We start from the raw sequence: 23,477 nt of genomic DNA, 5'->3' as shown, positions 1-23,477 counted from the left end.
ATTTAGTTTAAGCGTGTTTGTTTCGAGCCAGTCTGAAAGTTTTTGAAGATAATCATTTGCCTGTTGTTCTAAGGACGCTTTTGTATTGCTGCAGAAGAAAACATTGGTATCGTCAGCGTACATCACCATATGTGGAGAATTTGTGATGTCTGTTATATCATTTATATATAAGAGAAAAAGTAGAGGGCCCAGTATGGAGCCCTGGGGCACTGCACGTTTTATTTCTAATTGCTGAGAAGCGGTGTTATTGACATGTACAAACTGTTTACGATTTCGGAGGTAGGACTTGATCAGACGCTACGCCACGTACACCACACGTCTGAAGTTTTGACAGTAAAATATTGTGTTGTATCGAATCAAAGGCCTTGCTCAAATCTAGAAATAACCCCAGTGTATATAGTTTATTTTCGATGTTGGTTCTAATTATGTCTTTTATATTCGTAAGAGCCAGTTCAGTCGATTTGTCCCTCTGAAAACCATACTGGGACCTATTAATTACGTTGTATTTTGAAAAAAAAAAACCTTTGCAATCTAACGTTTATCACGCTCTCAAATACTTTTGAGAATATTGGCAGGACAGATATTGGTCGGTATATTTCTAGGTCATTTTTGTTTCCCCCTTTATGCACCGCACTAACCCTTGCGACTTTGAGTTCGTCTGGATATATTCCTGTTTGTAACATGTTGTTTATAATATGTGCCAGGACTGGGCTTATTATATTTGACACCATTTTAACTGGCAAGGGTTTTATTTCGTCCGCCCCAGCCGCTATACATGTCTTTATATTTTTATCAAATTAGTAACTAAGGAAGTAGGCTCGAGCATTATAGAGCTTGAGATATTTGTAATTCTATTTGTAAAACTAATTTTACCGTCAGTTTCCCTTTCTCGCGTAGCACTAACGTTTATAAAATGCTCATTCAGGGTATTTGCAAGTTCCTCAACACCTATATTTCTACCGTTTATAGTTATGTTATCCACACCACACCGGACATAGTCTTTATTTGTTAAGCTATTTACCATTACCCACTGTTTCTTCGGGTTATTGTAAATACTATCAAACTTGCTCAAAAAGCATTCAGATTTTGCCCTTTTAAGGTCGGAACTAAGCTTATTCCTGATTTTTTTTTTTAATTCACTCAGCAGCGCTTTATCACGCGACTTCACGAAATAATGGTACATGTTATTTTTAATTCTAATTCTCTTGTATAGGTCGTCATCCACCCATGGCTTACGGAGTTTGGGTTTCGACTTTTTTCCCTGTATTATAGGAAATGCACAATCATATAACTTCTTAAATTCACTTAAAAACTTGCTATAAGCAGTGTTCGCGCTTTCTTCTAAGTAAACGTCTGTCCAATCAAAACTCTTAACGAGTTCATGAAATATGCTAAGTGTTGTTTCGTTTATTTTTCGGTAGCAGTAATTAACTGGGTCAATTTTGTTGCCTTTTTTCCGACGGCGGCTTAGGCAGAAAATGGGCAGGTGGTCACTAATGTGCTGTGTGCAAATTCCAGGGTACAATTCAGTTTGGTTAATGTTTGTTATGCATACGTCTCTTGATGTGGCACTCTCACTTGTTATTCTGGTTGGTACCGACATCACGTTTGAACATCCATAGGACAGAATGAGGTCATTTAAATCGGTCGCGTGAGACTCATTTGCAAGTGTGTCGATGTTTATATCACCCATAACCATAAAAGAGTGCTTCGTTAAACAAAGAAAATTAAGCAAGTTGTCAAAGAAATCAAGAAATATAGATTTGTTTCCTGTGGGTGGTCTATATGCAGCAACTAAAAACATTGTTTCCAAGCGAACAACTAGATACTCAATATTTGCATTGATTACAGAATATTCGTCCACAACAGCAAAAGAAATAGAAGACTCTACATATGTCGAAATTCCACCTCCTCGTTTTTTATCGCGGTTTAAATTTACGCAGTTGTAATTTGCAAAACTTGGCGGTATCTCGTCTTCTCGCAACCATGTTTCCGTGAACAACAAGGCATCAAAGCGCAAGCAGAGGGAATCAAAAAAGAAATCAAGGGCGTCTTGTTTCTTTCTTTGACTTCTGGTATTTAGATGAATTGCAAAAAAACGTGGCTTGTAATTTCTGTATGTATCATTGAATTGCTCACTATTAAAGTATTTACATGACTCAGCACACATAAAGGTGATTAAACAGTATCAAATGACGAGTGCAAAAGATAAAGTCTACGTCATTCTTTCCAAATCAGCCGTACACACAATCTTCAAAACATTCAACCCATCATCCTTACGCGCAAACGCTTTTCCACCCATAGTCCAGACGTACTTCCACCTGACCTCTTTCGTTTTAGCGATAGCTGCCCCCAGCAGTTGTTTGCTTTGTCGTGTTAGGTGCTCATTGAAGAGTACAGGCGTCGTCGTCCTAGCCGAAGTGTAACCAAGGGCAGCAGCAGTGAGCTTTTTTTTTTTTGCCTTCATAAGTACAGCATTTCTCTTCGTGCGTTGTATGAAGCGCACGACGATGTTTTGCTTGCCTGGTTTTGATGTTGGTACCCTATGGCAAATATCTATGTCTGAATTTATAATTGGCTCCTCCAGTACGTCACCAATCATTTTGATGACGTCATAGGGATTGCCCCCTTCAGGTACTCCTTTTATCTCGAGGTTATTTGAGCGTTGGTATTGCTCTAATTCCTCGATCCGCGGACTCAGTATTTTATTTTCATTTTGCAGCTCACAGTTTCTCTTAGTCAGTTCCTGGATTTTCTTCCTTGGTTGTTTTACGTCGCTTCCAATCGACTCAACTTTGTCGCAAGTGTCGCTGCAAAACTTCGTACTTTCTTTTAAACTTCGTAGGTCGGCTCTTAATTCGCGATGAAGGTCGTCGAGCACCTTTGCAAACTCCCTAGATTTCTTAAAAGACAAAACCGATATATAAATGTACAGAATATACACACTACAGAAAGTGCGTAAAAATAAAAGAAAAGAAGGGGGAAAACATGTATCACATTATGTCGAGGATGCCAGCTGCATCGCATACATTCTGGCAAGCTCTCATGACTCTGCCCGTTTGACGACAGTGGGCTGCGAACACTGATCGTAATTGTCAGTTGTCAGTCAATGTTTCAACTACATCGTTTCATCAATGGAAAGGTCAAATGAAAATCACGTTATCCGGAATGCACCGCATCATTTGACACTTGCGCAGTGGACTGCGTGAATTACTGGTCGAGCTTCTGTTCTCGAGGCAGACAATATTAAAGAGAACCATACTCGCAAAAGCTCACAAGCTCATGTCGCCTACCCCACACCTCGCCGTAACCGTTGGCTGTACTAAACAGTACGATTGTAATCGCGCGACTGCGCGGCGTTCATTTGCGATCCATGGCTCCGTCGCTTTCGTGCGCGTGCGCAGACATTTGCCAAATTTTGGCCGAATCTTTGCCGAACTTTCCTTCTAAATTTCGGCGTGTGAGCAACTTTGCCGAATCTCAAGTTCGCCAGATTCGGTCCATCACTAACTTTTACGGCGCAGGTGATAAACCCCCTAGCAACGACGCTAGGGGATCTATCACAACGCGCGGGAACTTAAATTTCGTATTCGGACGGCGCGTGTATCACTCGAAGCGTGTTAACCCCTCCTCCCCCCTCCCCCCCCCCCCCCCCGCGCCTGCGTTCACGCCGCTTCTTGGCGACAGTGTGCGGCTGCTAATTGCAAACTATCAACCCACTTAGCCACCCCCCCCCCCCTCCCCCTTTCTACTAACCCAAGCCCCGCTGTCCCCCATGCACATCGATTTAGTTCAGCAATGTTTCGTCAACAACATTCGTTTTTTTTTTTTTTTTCCAGTGTTAATCGTAAAAACGAAATGTCGTAAATATCACCAAACGCCTCGACAAAACAAAATGTTCGAGGAAAAAATAAAAGAAGTAAGCCTACACTGTGGATAGAACCTGGGTCTGCTACATATGAGGCAGACATCGTACAACTAAGTTTTGCTACCGCTCCGGAAACTCGCATTGTAACCACTGCCTATGTTGACGGCGGCAGCGCCTATTTCATTTCATTTCATTTCATTGAATTGCCTCAAATCGCCCAAGGGCATCACATGAGGGAGGAGAAAAAAGTGGAAACACGTTGTATCACACAAAATACGTAAGAATAAAAAAATCAAAAATTGGGATTACACAAAACTATAAAAAGTAAAGGGTAACTACTCATTCAAATTGCATGTATACAAACAAAATTAGCAAAATAGTTCTTCGCAAGCATTTCTAAAAAACGCAAACAGGACTGCTCAGGAGTGTGAAACACATTTGTAATACACAAAATACATTAAAAAAATTAGGATTACACAAAACTAAAGAGTAAAGGGCATCTACTCATTCAAATTGAATGTATACAAACAAGTTTAGAAGAATAATTTTTCGCAAGCATTTCTAAATAAAACGCAATCAGGACTGCTCACCACGCTTTCAGGTAGGTTATTCCACTCGCCAATAGCTAAGTTTAAAGGAGATTCGGAATACATTTTTGTACGACTTGATGGCAGCCTTATTTTCTGCTGGTGGTCGAGCCGAGAAAAAATTCGGTAGGGGGCTAGTAGAATCACATTTTGAAGATCCGAATTATGGTAGAAAACTTGGTGGAAAAATGAGAGGCGTGATACTTCGTGCCTGGAGCATAGTGATGTAAGGCAAGCTTTGAACTTGAGAGCTGTCACGTTTGTAGAAAAAGAATAGTCTCTAAATATAAAACGAATGGCTCTATGCACAGATTCGAGTTTATTAATTAAGAAGTCTTGCCAGGGATTCCAAATTATTCCAGCATATTCGACCGTCGGACGGATAAAAGCCCAGCAAACGTACATCAGAGGATGCCATATAAAAATTCCTTCTGAAATAACACAAAATACGATTTGCTTTATTAACGATAGAATCTATATGCATTTTCCAATCTAGATTTTCAGTTAGTGTTACACCGGGGTATTCATAATTTGTAACCTTTTCAAGACTATAGCCGCTTATTTCGTAGTTGTTGGTAATCGTCGTTTTTTTTCGTAGAAAAAGTAAGAAATTTAGTTTTCGAGATATTGATGGTCATTTGCCATTTCTCACACCATGGTGATAGAGAATCTAGATCACGCTGCAGGGTGAGGCTGTCGTCTGTTGAGATGATACGCCTATATATTACGCAATCATCCGTAAAAAGTCTGGCTTTTGAACAAATGAAGTTGGGAAGATCATTTACATAAATTAAGAAAAGCAGCGGACCAAGGGCCGATCCCTGAGAAACTCTAGATTTTACCGAAATTTCGCGAGGAGAGACGTTAGATACTGAAACGGATAGATAGACAAAACATTTCTGGGACAACAAGAAAGAGGTCGCTTTAGCTATTGGGGAGGAGATCAGACCGTGGCGCCCTAAGCGGTTCGCTTTAGAATTAGATGGATGGGGACAACAAATACAGTGGCTCAGCGCTCGGCTGACTTATGGCGAATTCGCGTGGTCAACTGTCGGCAACTTATTTTGCCGGAAAGCCGGCAATAGTGTTCGCGTGGTCAGTTTCCGGCCGGCGCGCACCGTTCGGGTGGTGGTTCTCCGGCAAGCACCGGCAACTTTCCGGCGCTTTTTCCGCCCGAGCTCTGAACGGCCGGGCGAGTGGGCGCCAGACTGTATCCGGTGTCGTCACTTCCGAAATGAGAGAGAAGGTCGGTGAGAAAAAAATGAACGAAAGAACGAAACTGATCTGAAGTAACTTTAGCAGCAGCTACGAAAGTCAATCCAAGTCGTTGGGACATGAGTGACGGCGGCGACAGGCTCTCGCTAGCGGTGTCGCGCGGGCAAGAGGCGAAGTAAACTGCCACCGTCTGGCGTTTCGTGTTCGGGTGGCGAGGGTCACGTGGTGTGCCGCCGGCGCGTTTCTGGTTGCTGGTTCCGCCGGCTCGTTCTCGCCGGCAACTGACCACCCGAATTCGCCATTAACCGAACGCGGCGTCAGCGTTCGGCTGGAGTTCGTGTTTTTCGGTGAGGGGGAGAAGGGGCTCTTTTGTTACCACTCCGGCCTGCATGAACAATGCAGCATTCATGGTGCCCAGCACAGCACAAAAGCCGAACTGGGTCAAACTCGCATACTCTGACGACCGCTTTCGGGAGGGATCCGGCACTTAAAGGGGCCCTCCGGAGCTTTCTGCGATCGTCTGATTATGTTGTTATAATGCGTAGTAGGTGCAAGTTAATATGTATACAGAGTTTTAGATTACAAAACCGTTTATTAAACAGATGGCAGAAGAAATATATCGGGACTATTTTCTCTTGGAAGACAATCCCCCATTCCCTGCCCATCGCTAAAACTTGACCAATGGAAATGCTGCATCTCGCGGTGAATGCGAACGTTATTATTGCAACACTTTTTAAGCTTGTTGTAAATTAGAGTTTGAGAAAAACGTAAACTGATTGTGGTGCGGGAAACATAGTCCGCTATTATCGCTCCAAAACCAGGGAACTATGTTTTCTCCCCGCAAGCTTGTTGCTAGGGGGTGATGCGTCGGCGCGTCGGCTCGTCTGCCTCCCGGGGCGTCTGCAGGCGTGCGTTTGCGGGACACGTGTTCCTTCTTCCCGTGGATCCTGGCTCCGAAGCCAGCTTTGCGATCCTTCCACGTCAACGAGTCAAACTTTTCCTTTTCATCTGTGGAATGCGACTGCGTATTGCAGTAGCAGCGCGACGGTGCGGTGCGACGAACGACGACTGCCGAGCACAAAGTCCGGAGAGATTCTTCCGCGGGTCGGCGGTCGGCCGCGTTGGTGACGCGCGGTGACGCCGGAATCCTTCGCTTGCTATTGGCTGACGCGTAAAGAGATGCCCCTCCCGTTTTCCGGGGTCATCTCAGAAAGGGGGGCGTGCCGGGGACTTTGATAGCAATTTTAATAGGGAAATCCGCCACGCATGACCATAATTTTATGATTTTTAGGATCCTTAGGGCCTATAGATTGAGTTACCGCCATAAATAGAGCATCGCAGAACGCTCCGGAGGGCCCCTTTAACGTTTCTTCGTTTATTGTTGGTATTTTTACATTACAGTGTGCCCCGCGCTCTATTAAAAAAGATAACATGAACATGCCCACAAGGCCTGTGGGCATGTGCACAGGCCTTGTGTTGGGTAAACACCGAGGTGTGGGGGTGACAAACGGGTCAGAGCGCTTCGCCAATAGTCTCGCTGAATATCACATTCTGCAGCGCACCTTAGACGCATCGTTTAACTACAATTCATATTTCCTATATGGGGAGTTTACTATAAACGAACTTGGGACACGGAAGCGAAAAAGGCTACGCCAAGGCGTTTGTTGTTTGCAATCGGAGGCGAGAGGAGGAAAGGCGCATGGGGCAAGAGTTGCAACAGAGCCTTAGGTGCCGCCATTAAATTGTGAACGCTCTCCAGGACTTGTATTGCGCCCACCCTCACTACAGCCTCCCTAGTTATTACCTTAGTTATGACTGGGCAGACATCGCCCCCTTGCGGCGAGCGACGGAGTTAGCACAATTACACTCGAACTGATAGGGAGCGACTCGAATGGGGCAGCCAGAGAAACCTTCGCGCGTGCGCTTCGGGATCTCGGAGGCCATGCTGAAAGCGCCAATAGTAAATGGCTGATATCGCTTAGGGGGATCAAAATACGGTCATACCCAAAATATCACGTCAAACCGACGCTGCATGCCTGACTAAAACCAATATTAAAAATGCTCTACCTGGGTTAGCGGCCCGACAGTGGGTGACCAACGCTGGCACCGGGTGAGTTAGTGAAGCAAGACTGGGCAATGACGTAGGTTTGGTCCTATGCTCTCATCAAGGACGTTATAAATACTAGGAGGCGGTACGTTGCAATATTTCTGAGGCTTAGTCATAAAAAGTTTAGACGAGATTTTGTGGCCGAGGTGACCGTAGATCTCTCTGGCAACTGGTCCGCGTGACATGTCATGTGCGAGATGGGATGATTCATTGTAAAAGGAATCCTTGCAGGCTTGCGCGCGCTTCGTCCGGTAGAAGCAAGCAAAAGCAAATTGGGTTATGGGGATATTTATACAGCGTGTAGTTGGTCAGCCATTAAAGTTGCGACGAGTCACACGCTGTAGATGAGCAATTTAGCCAGTGCAGTACATCCGCTAGCCTGGGGTCTTTAACGTGCACCACGCAGTAGTGATACACGACCGCACGCCGGTACGATGCTCATCCAGATCGGAACGGGCAGGGGTGGGCTCGAACCCAGGATCCCTGGGTTCTGCAGCGCGAGCTTTCACTCCACGCGCGTCGAGCTGGGTGTGCGCCACCGATCAATCAGATATGAAGCAAGCAAGCAAGCAAGCGGTTGAGGCAGATCATGAGCAGACGACACATTGCTGCTGGTACACGGGACGATCAGGGCAATCGCAAAGCAGAAAACGAAAGCCTGGCATCGCCGGAACACTAATTTTCCTCCGGCTACGGGATGGGAGCTTGTAGCGTGGTCGGCTGCCGCAATCGGACTGGCCTTTCTTCAGCGGGGGTTACCTTTCACCGGTGAGCCCTTGGCGTATTACACACACATACTTTTTGCGATAACAGGAATCGATCAACAGTTCCCTTAAATTTCCGACAGTCGCCGAACTGCGGAAACGATGGACTTCGGCCGTTTGTCGCGGCGGTGGCTGGTATAGGGTGTTTCCACTGACGTAATTTCGTCCACCATTTTGTTGTTTGGAGCTGTCTGGCGTGTGCGGAAGGCGAGCGTTCCAAAGATTTATATGACCCCTCATATGCGTAGGGCATAGTCTTACCACGCTGACATCTCCTCAACAGATGGCGATGTAACCCTCTAAATTAGTAAATTTGTTTGAAAAAAAAAAACGAACAACAAAATGGAGGATTGACGTCATGTCAAAACACCGCAATAAAACGACCCAGTGGACGACCTGCATAGCAGCCGCAACGAAAAGAAAAAGCCAAACGTATGCGGGGGGCAAGTTCGTCTGCTTTTTGCGCAAGGGGTTCCTGTGACGTCAGAACGCCGAGCTCTGATTGGCTCGAGCGGAAAGATGGCGGGTCCCCGAGACGGCTGTATCTCAAAACGCCCCATTCGCATTTGAACCTTGCACATTTCGTCCCATTCTCATTTGGCCCTTCTCGTTTGAACCTTCTCATAAGATCCGAATCGTGTTTTTCGCAACTGGGCCCATTCTCATTTTGCCCGTTATCCGAAAACGCCCCATTCGCATTTTGACCGTGCGCATTTCGTCCCATTCTCATTTGGCCCGCCTTGTTTGAACCTTCTCATAAGATCCAAATTGTATTTTTCGCAACTGGACCCATTCTAATTTCGCCCGTTCGCGCTACGACCGAATGGCACTAGTTCGCCGTGCTTCTAACGTCGTTACGCCTTCGCGGTTTTGTTGATGAGCCTTACCTTACTTGGGCCCCCAGCATACCATCAGATATATGCTATGTGTAGAGGTACGCACTGAGAATCGTACAGTGACGCCTGCTTCCCTTCCTCTAAGGAAACGAGAAGAAATTAAAGCTATGAACATTTAATTTGGAAACTTTGTTTGAACATAAATAGTATACATAAGAGCAGTGGTTATCAACCACTGATGTTTCGCGGACCCCTTGTAGAAAGGCGGAGATAGAAAGGTATGGTTATCATGATAATGATTTCATAAATGAATATAACTAATTGCTAGTGTGAAGTAGACTTATCTTATTGACATACACACCGGAGTACTCACCCGAAAATTGGAACGTTTCTTCTCAACGTGAAGAAAGACAACTAATATTGCCGTGCTTGACTGTTGAGACAGGTCTTCGCGGGCCCCTATAGGATGCCTTCGCAGACCCCCATTTGAGAACCACTGCATTATAGAAGTGGTGGCACTCTGCCAAGTCGAGAGGCCTCAAACAACGAGAGATTTGGGAATATGATCTGGCTGCGATAAATAGTTGGTCTGTTTTATTGTCAGGTATTAGCTTGTCACGACGACCTCGACGCACTGCTAAAATCATTAGCAGAGAAAGTATGCCTGTAGCGTGGCACACACACACACACACACACGCACAAAATATATGAATGTATTTATTATTATTACCCTAAAAACGTTTTTGGTATAAAAAAAGTCAAGTGCGACGGGTCAAAGCGAGATATTTTTGAGAATGGCTGTTTGGAAAAGGGCCGGGGGTGAAGGGCAAAGCGAGAACGGGCCCAAATGAGGAGAGTTGGAATGCGAAAGACGAAACGGGAAAAGGCCAAATGCGACAGGTCCAAGAGAGACGGGCTTTTTGAGAATGGTTGTTTTGAGAAGGGCCAAGTGAGAAGGGCGAAACGAGAACGGACTCAAATGAGGAGGGTTGAAATGCGAAGGACGAAACGGGAAAGGGCCAAATGCGACAGGTCCAAGAGAGAAGGGCTTTTTGAGAATGGTTGTTTTGAGAAGGGCCAAGTGAGAAGGGCGAAACGAGAACGGGCTCAAATGATAACCACCCCGCCGGGGACCCCTATCTGAGCGTCGTCTGCTCCTTGGCAACGTCGCCTGCTATTCAACAGCTGTCTTACCTTTACGAGCGTGCTCGACTTCACCTTTCAGAGAGGACAGAAGAAATAACTCGAGCGGTACGATGTGTTTTTGTCTAACAATTCTATCAGACACGTACCAAGAAGCGAAGCCAAAGGACTCACGGGCGAGGTGGCCGACGCGCCGAGGTTTCTTTGCTATCAACCGAGAACGAGGGTGGTTAGGGGGGGTGGAACGAGGGTGGCGTCCGCAAGTTCCCTCCTTTCGTGTGCGGCGTCGAGCGTATCGCGGAAGTTATGTCGTAGACTCGTTGACAACAAGAAGTAATTATTGTTTTTATTTTTGGCGAAATTTTACGGAAACTTATTTTTCTATGCCCTGTTATTTAAACAGACGAACACTTGCTCGGGGGTAATCTGATGGACTTCAATTAGCCCTCTGTATTTGCTCAAGCCACTTTTTACTGAGCTTACTGTCTTAACAGACAGGGATAAAAACACGCTGCTTCCTTCAGTGTAGCGCGCGTGCCACCCAGACATCTAAAGGCATCACAGACCTGTTATTGCTCTGTTTCGTGCGGCTAGGAGCCGCTTGTCCGGCTGAGGAGGGTGCAAAGTGAAGAGAACCACGCACCGATTTAATAGACTAGAGTCTCGTTCGTTATCGGAATTAACCAGACAAATCGCTCTAGCAACTAAGAACAAGCATGTACCACCATCCACCGAATCAAGAAAGAGCTCTCAATCTGTCAATCCTCCCAGAAATTTAAAATGCGACACACCGTCGTGAATGCGCCCTCCACATCCGAAGACGCAGCACGTCTTTATTTCCCTTGTAACAGCTCCCCTTAGACAGCGCCTGATCGCAGCCGACCTCTAAATCACACAAGAGAGAAGCGGAACGTTATTTTTCTTTTTTTTTTTTTAACCAGCAACCACGCGAAGGACTCACGGCTACAGCCACAGCTGCTACAGCACGTCCGCCATTGCCGACGCCGAGATGTTTGCATCCGCGATTCCCCGCCCCCCCCCCCCCCCCCCCCCTCCCCGAGGAGGCGGAGCTTAGTATAAACTCCTCTCCCACCTTCAGACCTCCTTTCCCATGCGCAGAAGACCGAAATGCGCCCACTTACAAGGCGCATTGTAGCGTGATATAACAGCAGAGCGATGAGAGCGCAGCTATTAAATTTGCCGGCAGGCGCAAAAATCATCACTGTAAAAGTGCCGCAGTATTGGTCCAACCTGTCGGGTCGACATATTTACGCAATCATGTGTGTATATAATTTGTTCTTGCTTTGGCTACTGTAGTAATTAGTGGCCAGGACATAAAAAGTGAAAGTCCTGTAGGGTGCAACGCACCCACAGATCCATTCTTCTCATGAAAATAAAAGAGATGGCTCGAGGCGCAGCACGCGCTCGCGCCTCGGACCGCGTGCAAGAGAATGCTCTGAAGCCGCCATCACAGGCAGACACGTCGTTCGCTTGTCTCGTTCTATGTCCTCACCTTGAATAACGTGGCAGGGCCTCGCGGCCCCCCACATATTTGGTGACCCGGTCGAGGACCATGGACAACGGCGAACCCCAAAGAGCAGTGGCCGGATCCCCGGCTTCCATCTCATCGGTTGCAGTCCGACTTCCGCCGTACTCTGACAGAAACCCGAGGGTCTGGTTCCTGCAGGCTGAGTCCCAGTTTCACCTCAGCGGTGTGACGAGCCAGGAGAGCAAGTATCATCATGTCGTCTCGGCGCTGTCGCTGGCAGCAGCCGACGAAGTATCCGACATCCTTGCGCTACCGTCGGCCACAGCTTCCTACGACCAGCTGAAGGCGGCTCTCCTGCAGAGAACCGAGGCATCAGATCGCTCCCGCCTTAAAGAACTTCTTTCGGCGGAAGAACTCGGCGATCGACGTCCGTCTCAGCTGCTAAGGCGGATGACTCAGCTCCTTGGAGATCGCACCAACACGATCGGCGACGCTCTGCTGCGGGAGCTATTTATTCAGCGCCTCCCAACCAACGTCCAGATGGTGTTGGCCACCGCTACGGCTCTCGACCTCACAGGCCTCGCAGCCCTGGCAGACGCCGTTATTGAAGTTGCCACCCCACCCGTCGCCAGCGTTATATCGGCGGCAGAAGACGGAAGTGAAGCTATGCCTGCCCCGCCAGGCACTCCATCGTTTGACGGCAACCTCGAGCGGCTTTGCCAGCGGTTGGAAGAGAGTGTTACCGCGGCAACTCACCAGCGAGATCGTCCACGCACTCAACAACAACGTGGACGTTCAACATCTCGTTGCAGAAATGCTGACCGTTCCCGCTCCGCAAGTTCAGCGGACGTCTGCGTATACCATCGTCGCTTTGACTCCGACGCCCGGCACTGCCTTCGTCCCTGCTCCTGGAGCAAACCGATAGAGGTAACGAGTAGTCAGAACGTACCAGGAAGTCGCCTATTTTACATCGCCGACAGGACTACGGGAACCCGTTATCTCGTCGATACCGGGGCCGAGGTAAGCGCTGTTCCTGCAAAACGCGCGGATCGATCACAGACGCCCATCTACTACCTTCGGGCTGTGAACAACTCGTCGATCCCCGTCTACAAGGAACGGTCCATCACCATAAATCTTGGCCTCAGACGAGTCTACCGATGGGTATTCCTGGTCGCAGACGTAGGCAACGCGATCATCGGCGCTGACTTCCTACAACACCACAGCCTCCTTGTAGACGTCAAGGAGAGACGTCTGCTCGACTCCACAACGCGACTCTCCGTGCAAGGCGTCTCAACAAATGACACCGCAGGATTCGCGTCAGTCTGCTCTAACATCGACGGGCCATTCCGACCTCCTCTCCAGGATTTTCCAAGCCTCACGCGAGCTCCTGACTGGACCAGACCGGTTTCGCACGATGTCCACCATCACATCGAAACAACGGGCGCACCGGTTCACTTCCGACCCCGTCGTCTGGCTCCAGAGAAACTCCGCATCGCTCGCGAAGAATTTGAGCACATGCTCGAGCTTGGAATTATCCGACCTTCGTCAAGCAGCTGGGCGTCTCCCCTACACATGGTGTCCAAGAAGAACGGAGATTGGAGACCGTGTGGCGACTATCGCGCACTGAACAAGAGCACAGTGCCCGATAGATACCCCCTCCCAAACATTCAGGACTTTACTGTCAACCTCCAAGGCGCGACCATTTTTTCGAAGGTTGACCTTACCCGCGCGTACCACCAGATCCCCGTCGCTGACGAAGACATCCCAAAGACAGCCATTACAACTCCGTTTGGTCTGTTTGAGTTTCTCCGCATGCCCTTTGGCCTCAGTAATGCGGCTCAAACATTCCAGAGATTCATCGACGCTGTCACGCGCGGGCTTCCCTTCGTATTTGCCTACGTTGACGACTTGTTGGTCGCTAGCTCGACAACGGAGGAGCACACCAACCACCTCCGTCTTCTTTTCCAAAGACTCTCAGACCACGGCATCATCATCAACGCCGCAAAAAGTGAGTTTGGGAGACCAGAACTCGAGTTTCTGGGACATCGACTGGACCGACACGGCATCAGACCTTTGCCGTCGAAAGTGCAAGTGATCAGGGACTTTCCAAGACCTAGCTCGATCACAAAGCTTCGCCAGTTCCTCGGCCTGGTAAATTTTTACCGCCGGTTCATTCCGAACTGCGCGAGGCTACTCCAGCCTCTTGATTTTCTACTAGCCAAGACTGCACGTGCCACTACCAACCTGCCTTGGAGTGAAGACGCGGAGCAAGCCTTCTGCGAAGTAAAGACTGTACTTGCAGACGCTGTACTTCTGCGACATCCACAACACGATGCCAGAACCTCGATCATGACAGATGCTTCAGCTACGGCTGTTGGGGCGGTCCTACAACAACAGGTGGACGGTGAATGGCAGCCCCTAGCTTTCTTTTCCAAGAAGTTAAAGCCCGCCCAGACCCGCTACAGCGTCTTTGGAAGAGAACTGCTCGCAGCGTACTTGGCCGTCCGGCACTTTCGACACTTTGTCGAAGGTCGCCCCTTCGTCATCTGGACGGACCATAAACCACTCACCTACGCCATCCGCAACTCAAGCTCTGTCTATACCCCTCGAGAGATCCGCCAGCTGGCCTTCTTGTCGGAGTTTACGACGGACATCCGGCATATCAAAGGGAAATCAAACGTCCCCGCTGATGTACTGAGCCGAATTGACGCCGTACCTTCGCCTGCTCCGCAACTCGACATCACGTTGCTGGCTCGTCATCAGGCATCCGACTTGGAGCTACAGCAGCTCCGCACATCAAACAACTCTCTCCAGCTAGAGGATGTTGAGTTCCCAGGAGGCATCACCATCGTCTGTGACACGTCCACAGGAACGCATCGCCCATTCGTTCCGATGGCGCTACGAAGGCCGCTTTTTGATGCCATTCATTCGTTGTCGCATCCCGGCGTGAAGGCAACACAGAAGCTAGTGGCCAATCGCTACGTTTGGCCTCGGCTGAAGTCCGACGTGCGTGACTGGGTGCGGACCTGCTTGGCATGTCAACGAGCCAAGGTTCACCGTCATTCCGTGCCTTCATCCATGAGCTTCCTGCCACCAGATGCCCGTTTCGACAAGGTCCACATCGACCTGGTCGGGCCCCTTCCGACATCTCAAGGGCAACGATACATCCTGACCTGTATCGACCGCTTCACAAGGTGGCCGGAAGCTACACCATTGCCCGACATGACTGCAGCCACCGTCGCCGAGGCATTCGTCTCGTCCTGGGTGGCGCGCTTCGGATGCCCATCTGAAATCGTCACCGACAGAGGGCGTCAATTCGAATCCAACTTGTTCACCGAGTTGTCCCGAATCCTAGGCATGACGAGATCTCGGACAACTGCATACCATCCGCAGTCTAACGGCCTGGTGGAACGTTTCCACCGACACCTCAAGTCCGCGCTCATGGCCCACGCGAACTCCAAGGAATGGGTACAACAGCTTCCACTCGTCTTACTCGGAGTTCGAACGGCGTTGAAGCAGGACCTCGGCTGTGCAACCTCTGAACTCGTCTATGGGACGACCCTCCGATTACCATCGGACTTTTTCGAGGTCGACCCGTCTCCAAGCACGAGGCCAGAAGACTACGCCACAAAGCTGAAGGAGGTTTTTGCAGACCTACGACCAGTTCCTACGCGCGCGGTATCTGCCAAGACTCCTTACGTCTCTCAGGACTTGTACAGTGCAACGCATGTGTTCGTGCGCCAAACAGCCAGACGGAAACCGCTCCAACCACACTATATGGGACCGTTCCCGGTTCTGGAAAAGAAGCCAAGTGGCTTCGTTGTACAGATCAATGGACGACGAGACACCATCGCTCTCGAGCGTCTCAAGCCAGCCCATCTCGAGCACGCACCCGTGAACCTCATCACATGTGAGACGCGCGAGGAAAGTCCGAAGTCTCGCAGGAAGTCTGCTCAAGTTCATTGGACAAACTCATGGCCAGAGCTAGCGCCCTAATTGTGTGTTGTCGTTGTTCTTTTGGTTTTCTTTAATCGCTCGTCGGGGCTCCTCGCTAAGGGGGGGGCATATCTGTAGGGTGCAACGCACCCACAGATCCATTCTTCTCATGAAAATAAAAGAGATGGCTCGAGAAGCAGCACGCGCTCGCGCCTCGGACCGCGTGCAAGAGAATGCTCTGAAGCCGCCATCACAGGCAGACACGTCGTTCGCTTGTCTCGTTCTATGTCCTCACTTTGAATAACGTGGCAGGGCCTCGCGGCCCCCCACAGTCGTTTACCACTCCCTGTAACGCCGAATTGGAGCGCAGCTCTTGAGGAGGAGGAGGGGAGGGTACTGAGGGCCACGTGTTCTCGGGGGGGGGGGGTCACGTGACCCCCCCGAGGGCACGTGACCTTGGTGGGGTCACGTGGGGGCAAACACGTGCTCCCTCAGAGGTCACGTGACCTCGGGAGGGGGTCACGTGACTCCCCAGATCACGTGACCCCCCGGGTCACGTGACCAAAATTTTTCCGCTAGATTTAGCGGGAAAATTTTTTCCGCTAGATTTAGCGGGGAAAGTTTTCCGCTAGATTTAGCGGGGAAATTTTTTCCGCTAGATTTAGCGGGAAAATTTTTTCCGCTAGATTTAGCGGGGAAATTTTTCCACTAGATTTAGCGGGAAAATTTTTTCCGCTAGATTTAGCGGGGAAAATTTTCCGCTAGATTTAGCGGGGAAATTTTTTCCGCTACATTTAGCGGGGAAATTTTTTCCGCTAGGATTTAGCAGGGAAAGTTTTCCGCTAGATTTAGCGGGAAAATTTTTCCGCTACATTTGACGGGGAAATTTTTCCGCTAGATTTAGCGGGGAAATTTTTTCCGCTAGATTTAGCGGGGAAGTTTTCCGCTAGATTTAGCGGGAAAATTGTTTCCGCTAGATTTGACGGGGAAATTTTTCCGCTAGATTTAGCGGGGAAATTTTTTCCGCTAGATTTAGCGGGGAAATTTTTTCCGCTAGATTTAGCGGGGAAATTTTTCCGCTAGATTTAGCGGGGAAATTTTTTCCGCTAGATTTAGCGGGGAAATTTTTTCCGCTAGATTTAGCGGGGAAATTTACCCATAATGCACCGCGCGGTTACGCCGACGGCGACGGCGACGGCGACGGCGACGGCGACGGCGCTCAAGCCGGGAACGGGCCCCTAAGAGCTGCGCTCTAAAAAAAAACTCCCCGCTTATGCACGCAGGTGCAAGGTACATTACCCAAAACACGCCAACATGCAATTGTTACAGCGCTGACGTTCCACGTTGAATACTATCGTTTTCAGGATAGTAACGCTCTGTAGAGAACGGAATGCATTTACTTGCGCAACAGGCGTACAATCGGTAGGCTGGGCGCGGGCCACAGTTTCTAGCTGCGATGACTGATAAATAAAACCCACCAGCACCACGCTCCCTGCTACCCGCAACCATCAACCACGCGACGGTCATGTGCTGCGGTCACGTTGGCCCGATCAGTGAGGAGGGTAAGGAGGAAAATAAGACAAAGAGGCGAGGCGACAAGAGAGCATGGCTTGTGGAGGCTACGCGGCTGACGTCGTGCCCCCACCTACACTTCTAATCTCCTTGGCTCTCAAACGGACGCCGCGCACGCTTCGCTTTCCGTGGCATTTGGCAACACTGCTGACGGCAAGAGGTGCGTACCGCATTATCCTGTGTTCTCCTGTTTTAGAGCGCAGCTCTTAGGCGCCCGTGTCCGGCTTATGTGGCGTCACCGTAGGCGCAACCGCGCGGTGCATTATGGGACGTTTACCATGATGACGTCGCACGTGACGCCACACCGGACGTCACGAGGGTCGTCAGTGACGTCACCGATGACGTCACGTGTGACGTCATGAGGGTCACCAGTGACGTCACTCGTGACTCCCCGCGTGTTACATCATAGGTAAGTTTCCCCGCTAAATATATCGGAAAGCTTTTCCCTCTAAATTTAGCGGGAAATTTTCCCTCGTAATTTAGCGGAAAAGATTCCCCGCGAAATTTAATGGGAAAAATTCCCCGTTAAATTTAGCAGGAAAAAAATTCGCCGCTCAATTTAGCGGGAAAAAAAAGGCCCGCTGAATTTAACGAAAAAATTTTCCCGCTAAATTTAGGGGGAAAACGAACTTAGCGAAAAACCATTCCCCGCTAAATTGAGCAGAAAAATTCCCCGCTAGCGGAAAAAATTCCATGCTAAATTTAGCAAGACACTTTTCTCTAAAATTAGCGGAAAATTTTTCCCGCTAAATTTAGCAAAAAAAATTTCCCGGATAAATTAACAGGGAAAAATTTAGCGGGAAAAGCGGGAAAACTTCTCCGCTAAAATTATCGGAAAAGTTTTTCCTTTATATTTAGTGGGGAAATTTTTCCGCTAAATTTAGCCAGAAATTTATCGAAAATTTTCCGCTAAATGGGAGGCGAGCAGGAGAGGAGGGTACGGATGAAGAGGAGGGGCATACCCTCCCTCTCCATACATTCCCCTCTTCCTCCTCAAGAGCTGCGCTCTAATTCGGCGTTACAGGGGATAGTAAACGGCTTTCATTTTTATTTGCGTGCTGGCAGTTTATTTAGCCAAATACCATATAGGCCAATACTGGCAGCTCCCGCGGAGTGCGACCGAAAAGTGATCGCAGCGCCCCTGGCGAGCTCAGAGTTTCCGCTAGCAGACGAATTTTTCACAGCGCACTGGTTTTGCCTATCTCCGTGTGAGGTGAGCAATGAGGTGCCACCTCATGAATGAAGGCCATTCGCTTCGAGTGGGAAAGATGTTAGAGCTTTTAGGGTGCAATTTTGGGCCTCTCCTGAAGAAAACACTCTGTCAAAACTGTCAAAAAGCCGGGCAAAAAGTCAAAGTCTGTCAAAAAGCCAGGCAAAACACTAAAAAACCTCCGCGCTGTTATTTTTTTTTTTTTAAATGGGCGTTTGATTGAGATATTAGAACATAGCAAGTTTCTAACTTTTTTATTCTTGCCAATTAATTCATTTTGTAGTTGCAATTTTCATTTGAATAGGCGAACTGGCCAATCCCTATAAGATCGTCTCCGGATGAAGAGGAGTCTCGTTCCAACCTCCGAGCCGAGCAGTCGACTTTCCCCGGGCTCCGAGAACTCCGCAAGAACGAGAACGTGATCCAAGCGTAAACATCGAGCCGGCGCTCGGCGCAGCCGGCCGACCTCCCGGCTTGGCGCGAGGCACGCCCTGGTCCCCGATTTTGCCTCGCCGAGAAGCTTGAAAACTCCGAGAACCTCGTCAGGTCTGGATTTTCTTGGTACTGTGGACGGCCAAGTGGCGCGTTTCTGCGCGCGCTCCTCATCGACGTGCAGGCTCCTAACTCAACCAGCGGAAAATGGAAGTTCAAGTAATCGGTGAGGACATCACACCAGAAGAGGTGACCGCCGAAATGGGCTGGCGGACCGCTCGATCCCGCCGTCCCGACAAGAAACCTGGCCAAAACTCATCTCACGACGACCCGCCCCAATCGCAAGACTCCCGCTCTCGCTCTAAAACCAGGAAGAACGTTAAATCTCAAGTCCTCAAGGCCGGACGTATGCCCCAATTACCCAAGAACGAAATTAAGATCATTGTGAGACCTAAAGGGGCGCTAAATATCCCCAAAGTCGGCAGCCCCACAGTGACTGCAGCTATTTTCCAAGCAACACAACTTAGCCCGGAAGAAAGCCAAGACGACACGATCTGCCCGAACGTTCAACAAAACATCGTCGTGATCAGCACGCCCCGACCGCACAATGCTGACAGGTACGTGCGCATGAAATCTATCCACGTCAATGGTGTCACCCACGAAGTCAACGCATACGAGGCAGCCCCGGACAACACTACCAAGGGAGTTATCCGAGGTATTCCCCTCACCGATAGCGCCCAGGAAATCGACGCGAACATCATAAATGCCCGCAATCCATTAGCCCTGGCCGCCAAGCGCATCGGTTCCACCACGACCATCGTAATCGCCTTCGACGGACCCAGTGTTACGCACTTGGTCCGATACGGCGCAACACTGATCCCCTACTGCTTGTACCGAAAGCAAATCGACATATGTTACCACTGTGGCCGTCTCGGGCACCGCATGGACGTTTGTCCATTCCCCAACAACAAGATCTGCAGGGGCTGCGGCGCCCGCAATCCTGAACAAGACCATCAGTGCACCCCCAAGTGCACGCTGTGCGGTGGACCCCACCCCACGGCGGACAAAGGGTGCACGGCCAAATACAAAACGCCATACGTCATCCGGAAACGCCTCTGACAACAACGCATGGCACAGCAATCACTCCCTCAACCAGGTGATTTCCCGCCCATAGACACCAACCACCGCTCCCGCTCCCGCTCCCGACCCAGAGCAGGCCGTTCCCGGTCAAGATCTAGGTCGACCCCAAGAGTCCGACAAACTTCGGAAAAGCGACTGCCGCCACCACAGCCACGGCAGAACCACCAACAACAGCAGCCGGGACCAGGCCCGCAGCCAGACCAACAACAACAGGTGAGCTGGGCAGATAGGGTCTCCCTGCCCCCTAAGCCTCAACATAAGGACAGTGGCAGATCCGCCCTAGAAGGGTTGATAACTGGGCTAGTTGGTAGTTAGACATATTAACGGCATTAGCGCACACGTATGAGAAAGAGAGAAGGGACGCTCTTTTCTGTCCCTTCTCTCTTCCTCATACGTGTGCGCTAATGCCGTTAACATGCCGCCCTAGAACTACAGCTAGCCCAAATTCAGTCCGTGTTGAATCAGGTGTTACGAGAGAACAGGAATCTTAAAGCAGAAATCGCTCAATTAAAGACAGAGAAAGTAAAAAACAGGAGCCGCACACCGTCAATTACCAGCGGGAGGACACCAACACCGCCCCCCTTCCACATGCGCAAATAGCCTCGGTTGCTGCGGAAGGCCCGGTGGTGACGGCACCGCCGCAAAAGCGGAAAGCCGAGGAAAACCCGCAACCAAGAGACGAACTACTCGAAAGTCTAACGGAGCTCGTAAAAGCGCAATTCGATGCACTTAACTCAAAGATAGAGCTATTCGGACAGCGCATGGACAGAATTGAACTTAGAACTACAGCCATCGAAAGTACACTCGCGGAGAGCCGTCCCGCAGCGGCGGGACCAATTAAGAGCACAAAACCTTACCAAAGGCCCGTTGCCGCGGAGAGTAGCAGTGACAACAGCAAGGCCACGGGAGGACCAGCACATAGCAACTAGATATGGCCCCGAACAGCAAAAATACAGAGTACACACTTTGGCAGTGGAACTGCCGCGGGTTTCGCCGGAAACGGGGAAACCTTCAGATGTTCCTCCAAAATTCTTACAGTAACGATAAAAAGGAGGAGGCGCCAGATGTCATCGCCTTGCAGGAGACGATGGGACTTGCAAAATTAACAGGGTACAAATCATATGCCGCAGCCTCTGACGGAGGCAAAAGCGAAACGCTAGTTGTAACCCTGGTAAGGAGAAACTTAGCGGTGATACAGCACGAAACCACGGTAACAAACGTTGAGCACGACCTCTTAGAAATAATACCATCAAGTAAAAAGGAAGGCAGCTTCTTTGTCCTAAATCTATACAGTTCTCCAAGCAGCGACAGCGGTTCGGGCCCCTGCTTCGCAAAACACTAGATATTGCCAAGAGAAACACGGTGGTGGTCGTTGGGGACTTTAACGCGCCGCACCCCGCATGGGGCTACCGAAGGGGCTCCGTCAAAGGACGGAGCCTTTGGGCGGACGCGCAGCACGTTGGACTAACCCTTGTCACCGATCCCCAACAGCCCACGCGCACGGGTAACAGCGTGAGCATAGACACGACACCGGACCTCACTTTCACAAAGAACGCACCGGACCCTAAGTGGGTCAACACGCAGAAGGACCTGGGCAGCGATCACTTTATTATTGCTACGACACTCAATACGGGACTAACAAAGAAACGGGGCAGAAAACTCACAATGGTAGAATGGGACACTTTCAGACAGATACAAGGGAGCGAGCGCGAAAGCGATCACGAAGACGAACACGAAGAAGCACGAAACAGTACCACATACGCTACTACAATTACAGACATAGAGCGATGGACAGCGCAGCTACACAGAGCTGTCAAACAGGCCACGAAAGAGATCCCTGAGGAAGCTGGACTAGAAAAAGCCGACAGCAAACTCCTCCATCTGTGGGAGGCTCGTGACAGCCTACAGGAAAAGTGGAGAGGCCAGAGGCTGAATCGAAACCTGCGGAGGAGAATAGCAAGGCTCGACAGAGACATCGAGGACCACGCCAACCGCCTGGCCCGTCAACAATGGGAGTCCACATGCAGCAGCATGGAGGGCCAACTCGGGCTGCGCAAGGCGTGGAACCTACTTCGCTGTCTCTTAGACCCCGACAGTAGCAAGACGTTACAGAGGCAGAATCTCAACAAGATCACGCACACGTACAACGGTACAGACGAGGAATTCTTACACGAGATGCAGAACAGGTACATAGGCACTACAACGAGGGAAACTCAAGAAGACTACACGGGTAAAGACAACCCCACGCTAGACGAGGAGATCACGGAGGCCGAGGTGAGGGCTGAGATACTCCGACTACGCACAAAGTCAGCGCCGGGCCCAGATGGCATCACCAACAAGACACTCAGAAACCTGAACGACGAGTCGATTGAAGCAATTACGAGATACATGAACGAGTGCTGGGAGCGGGGTGAAATACCGCAGCAGTGGAAGACTGCGCAAGTGGTCATGATCCCCAAACCCGGCAAGAAACTATAGATCGAGAACCTCCGGCCCATTTCCCTTACTTCCTGCGTGGGGAAACTGATGGAGCACGTCGTTCTCACGAGACTAAACAACCACATGGTAGACCGGGGACTGTATCCACCCACAATGATTGGGTTCAGACCGCATCTCTCGACGCAGGACGTAATGCTCCAAATCAAACACCAAATACTCGACGCCCGGGGCAAGACAGCAGGGCTGAAAGCCATCCTGGGCTTGGACCTCGCCAAGGCCTTGGACAACGTTACACACAAGGCGGTTCTGGAGAACCTTCGGGATCTGGGGGTAGGCCGCAAAGCCTACACCTACGTTCGGGACTTTCTCTCGAACCGCACGGCCAAACTCTCGATAGGAGACATAAAATCCAAAGAAATAGAGCTAGGCAGCAGGGGTACACCGCAGGGTTCGGTCCTGTCTCTCTTTCTGTTCAACGTAGCAATGATCGGCTTGCCGAAAATCCTAGATAAGATCAAGGGCCTCAACCACAGTCTCTACGCTGACGATGTTACCCTATGGGTGACAAGCGGCAGTGAAGCTCAAATAGAAGAAACGCTACAGCGAGCAGCGGAGGCAGTCGATCACTACGCGACGGAAAGGGGGCTCAGTTGCTCGCCGCAGAAATCAGAGCTCCTGTTGGTGTATCCCACCACTAGAAAACAGTACGGAGGGGCACCAAGCATTACTATAAAAGCGA

The 23,477-nt window shown here is 49.7% G+C and overlaps 1 pseudogene; it reads left to right on the top strand.

Moving 5' to 3' along the window:
- The first annotated feature begins 19,366 nt into the window (after positions 1-19,366).
- LOC121046007 lies at positions 19,367-21,228 on the top strand (annotated as a pseudogene).
- Positions 21,229-23,477: the final 2,249 nt, after the last annotated feature.

This window comes from Ixodes scapularis, unplaced genomic scaffold (genome assembly GCF_016920785.2).
Source record: "Ixodes scapularis isolate PalLabHiFi unplaced genomic scaffold, ASM1692078v2 PGA_scaffold11__112_contigs__length_91849675, whole genome shotgun sequence".
NCBI classification, from domain to species: domain Eukaryota; kingdom Metazoa; phylum Arthropoda; class Arachnida; order Ixodida; family Ixodidae; genus Ixodes; species Ixodes scapularis.
Note: the sequence above shows the minus strand (reverse complement) of the source record. Positions and strands in the feature narration are given on the sequence as shown.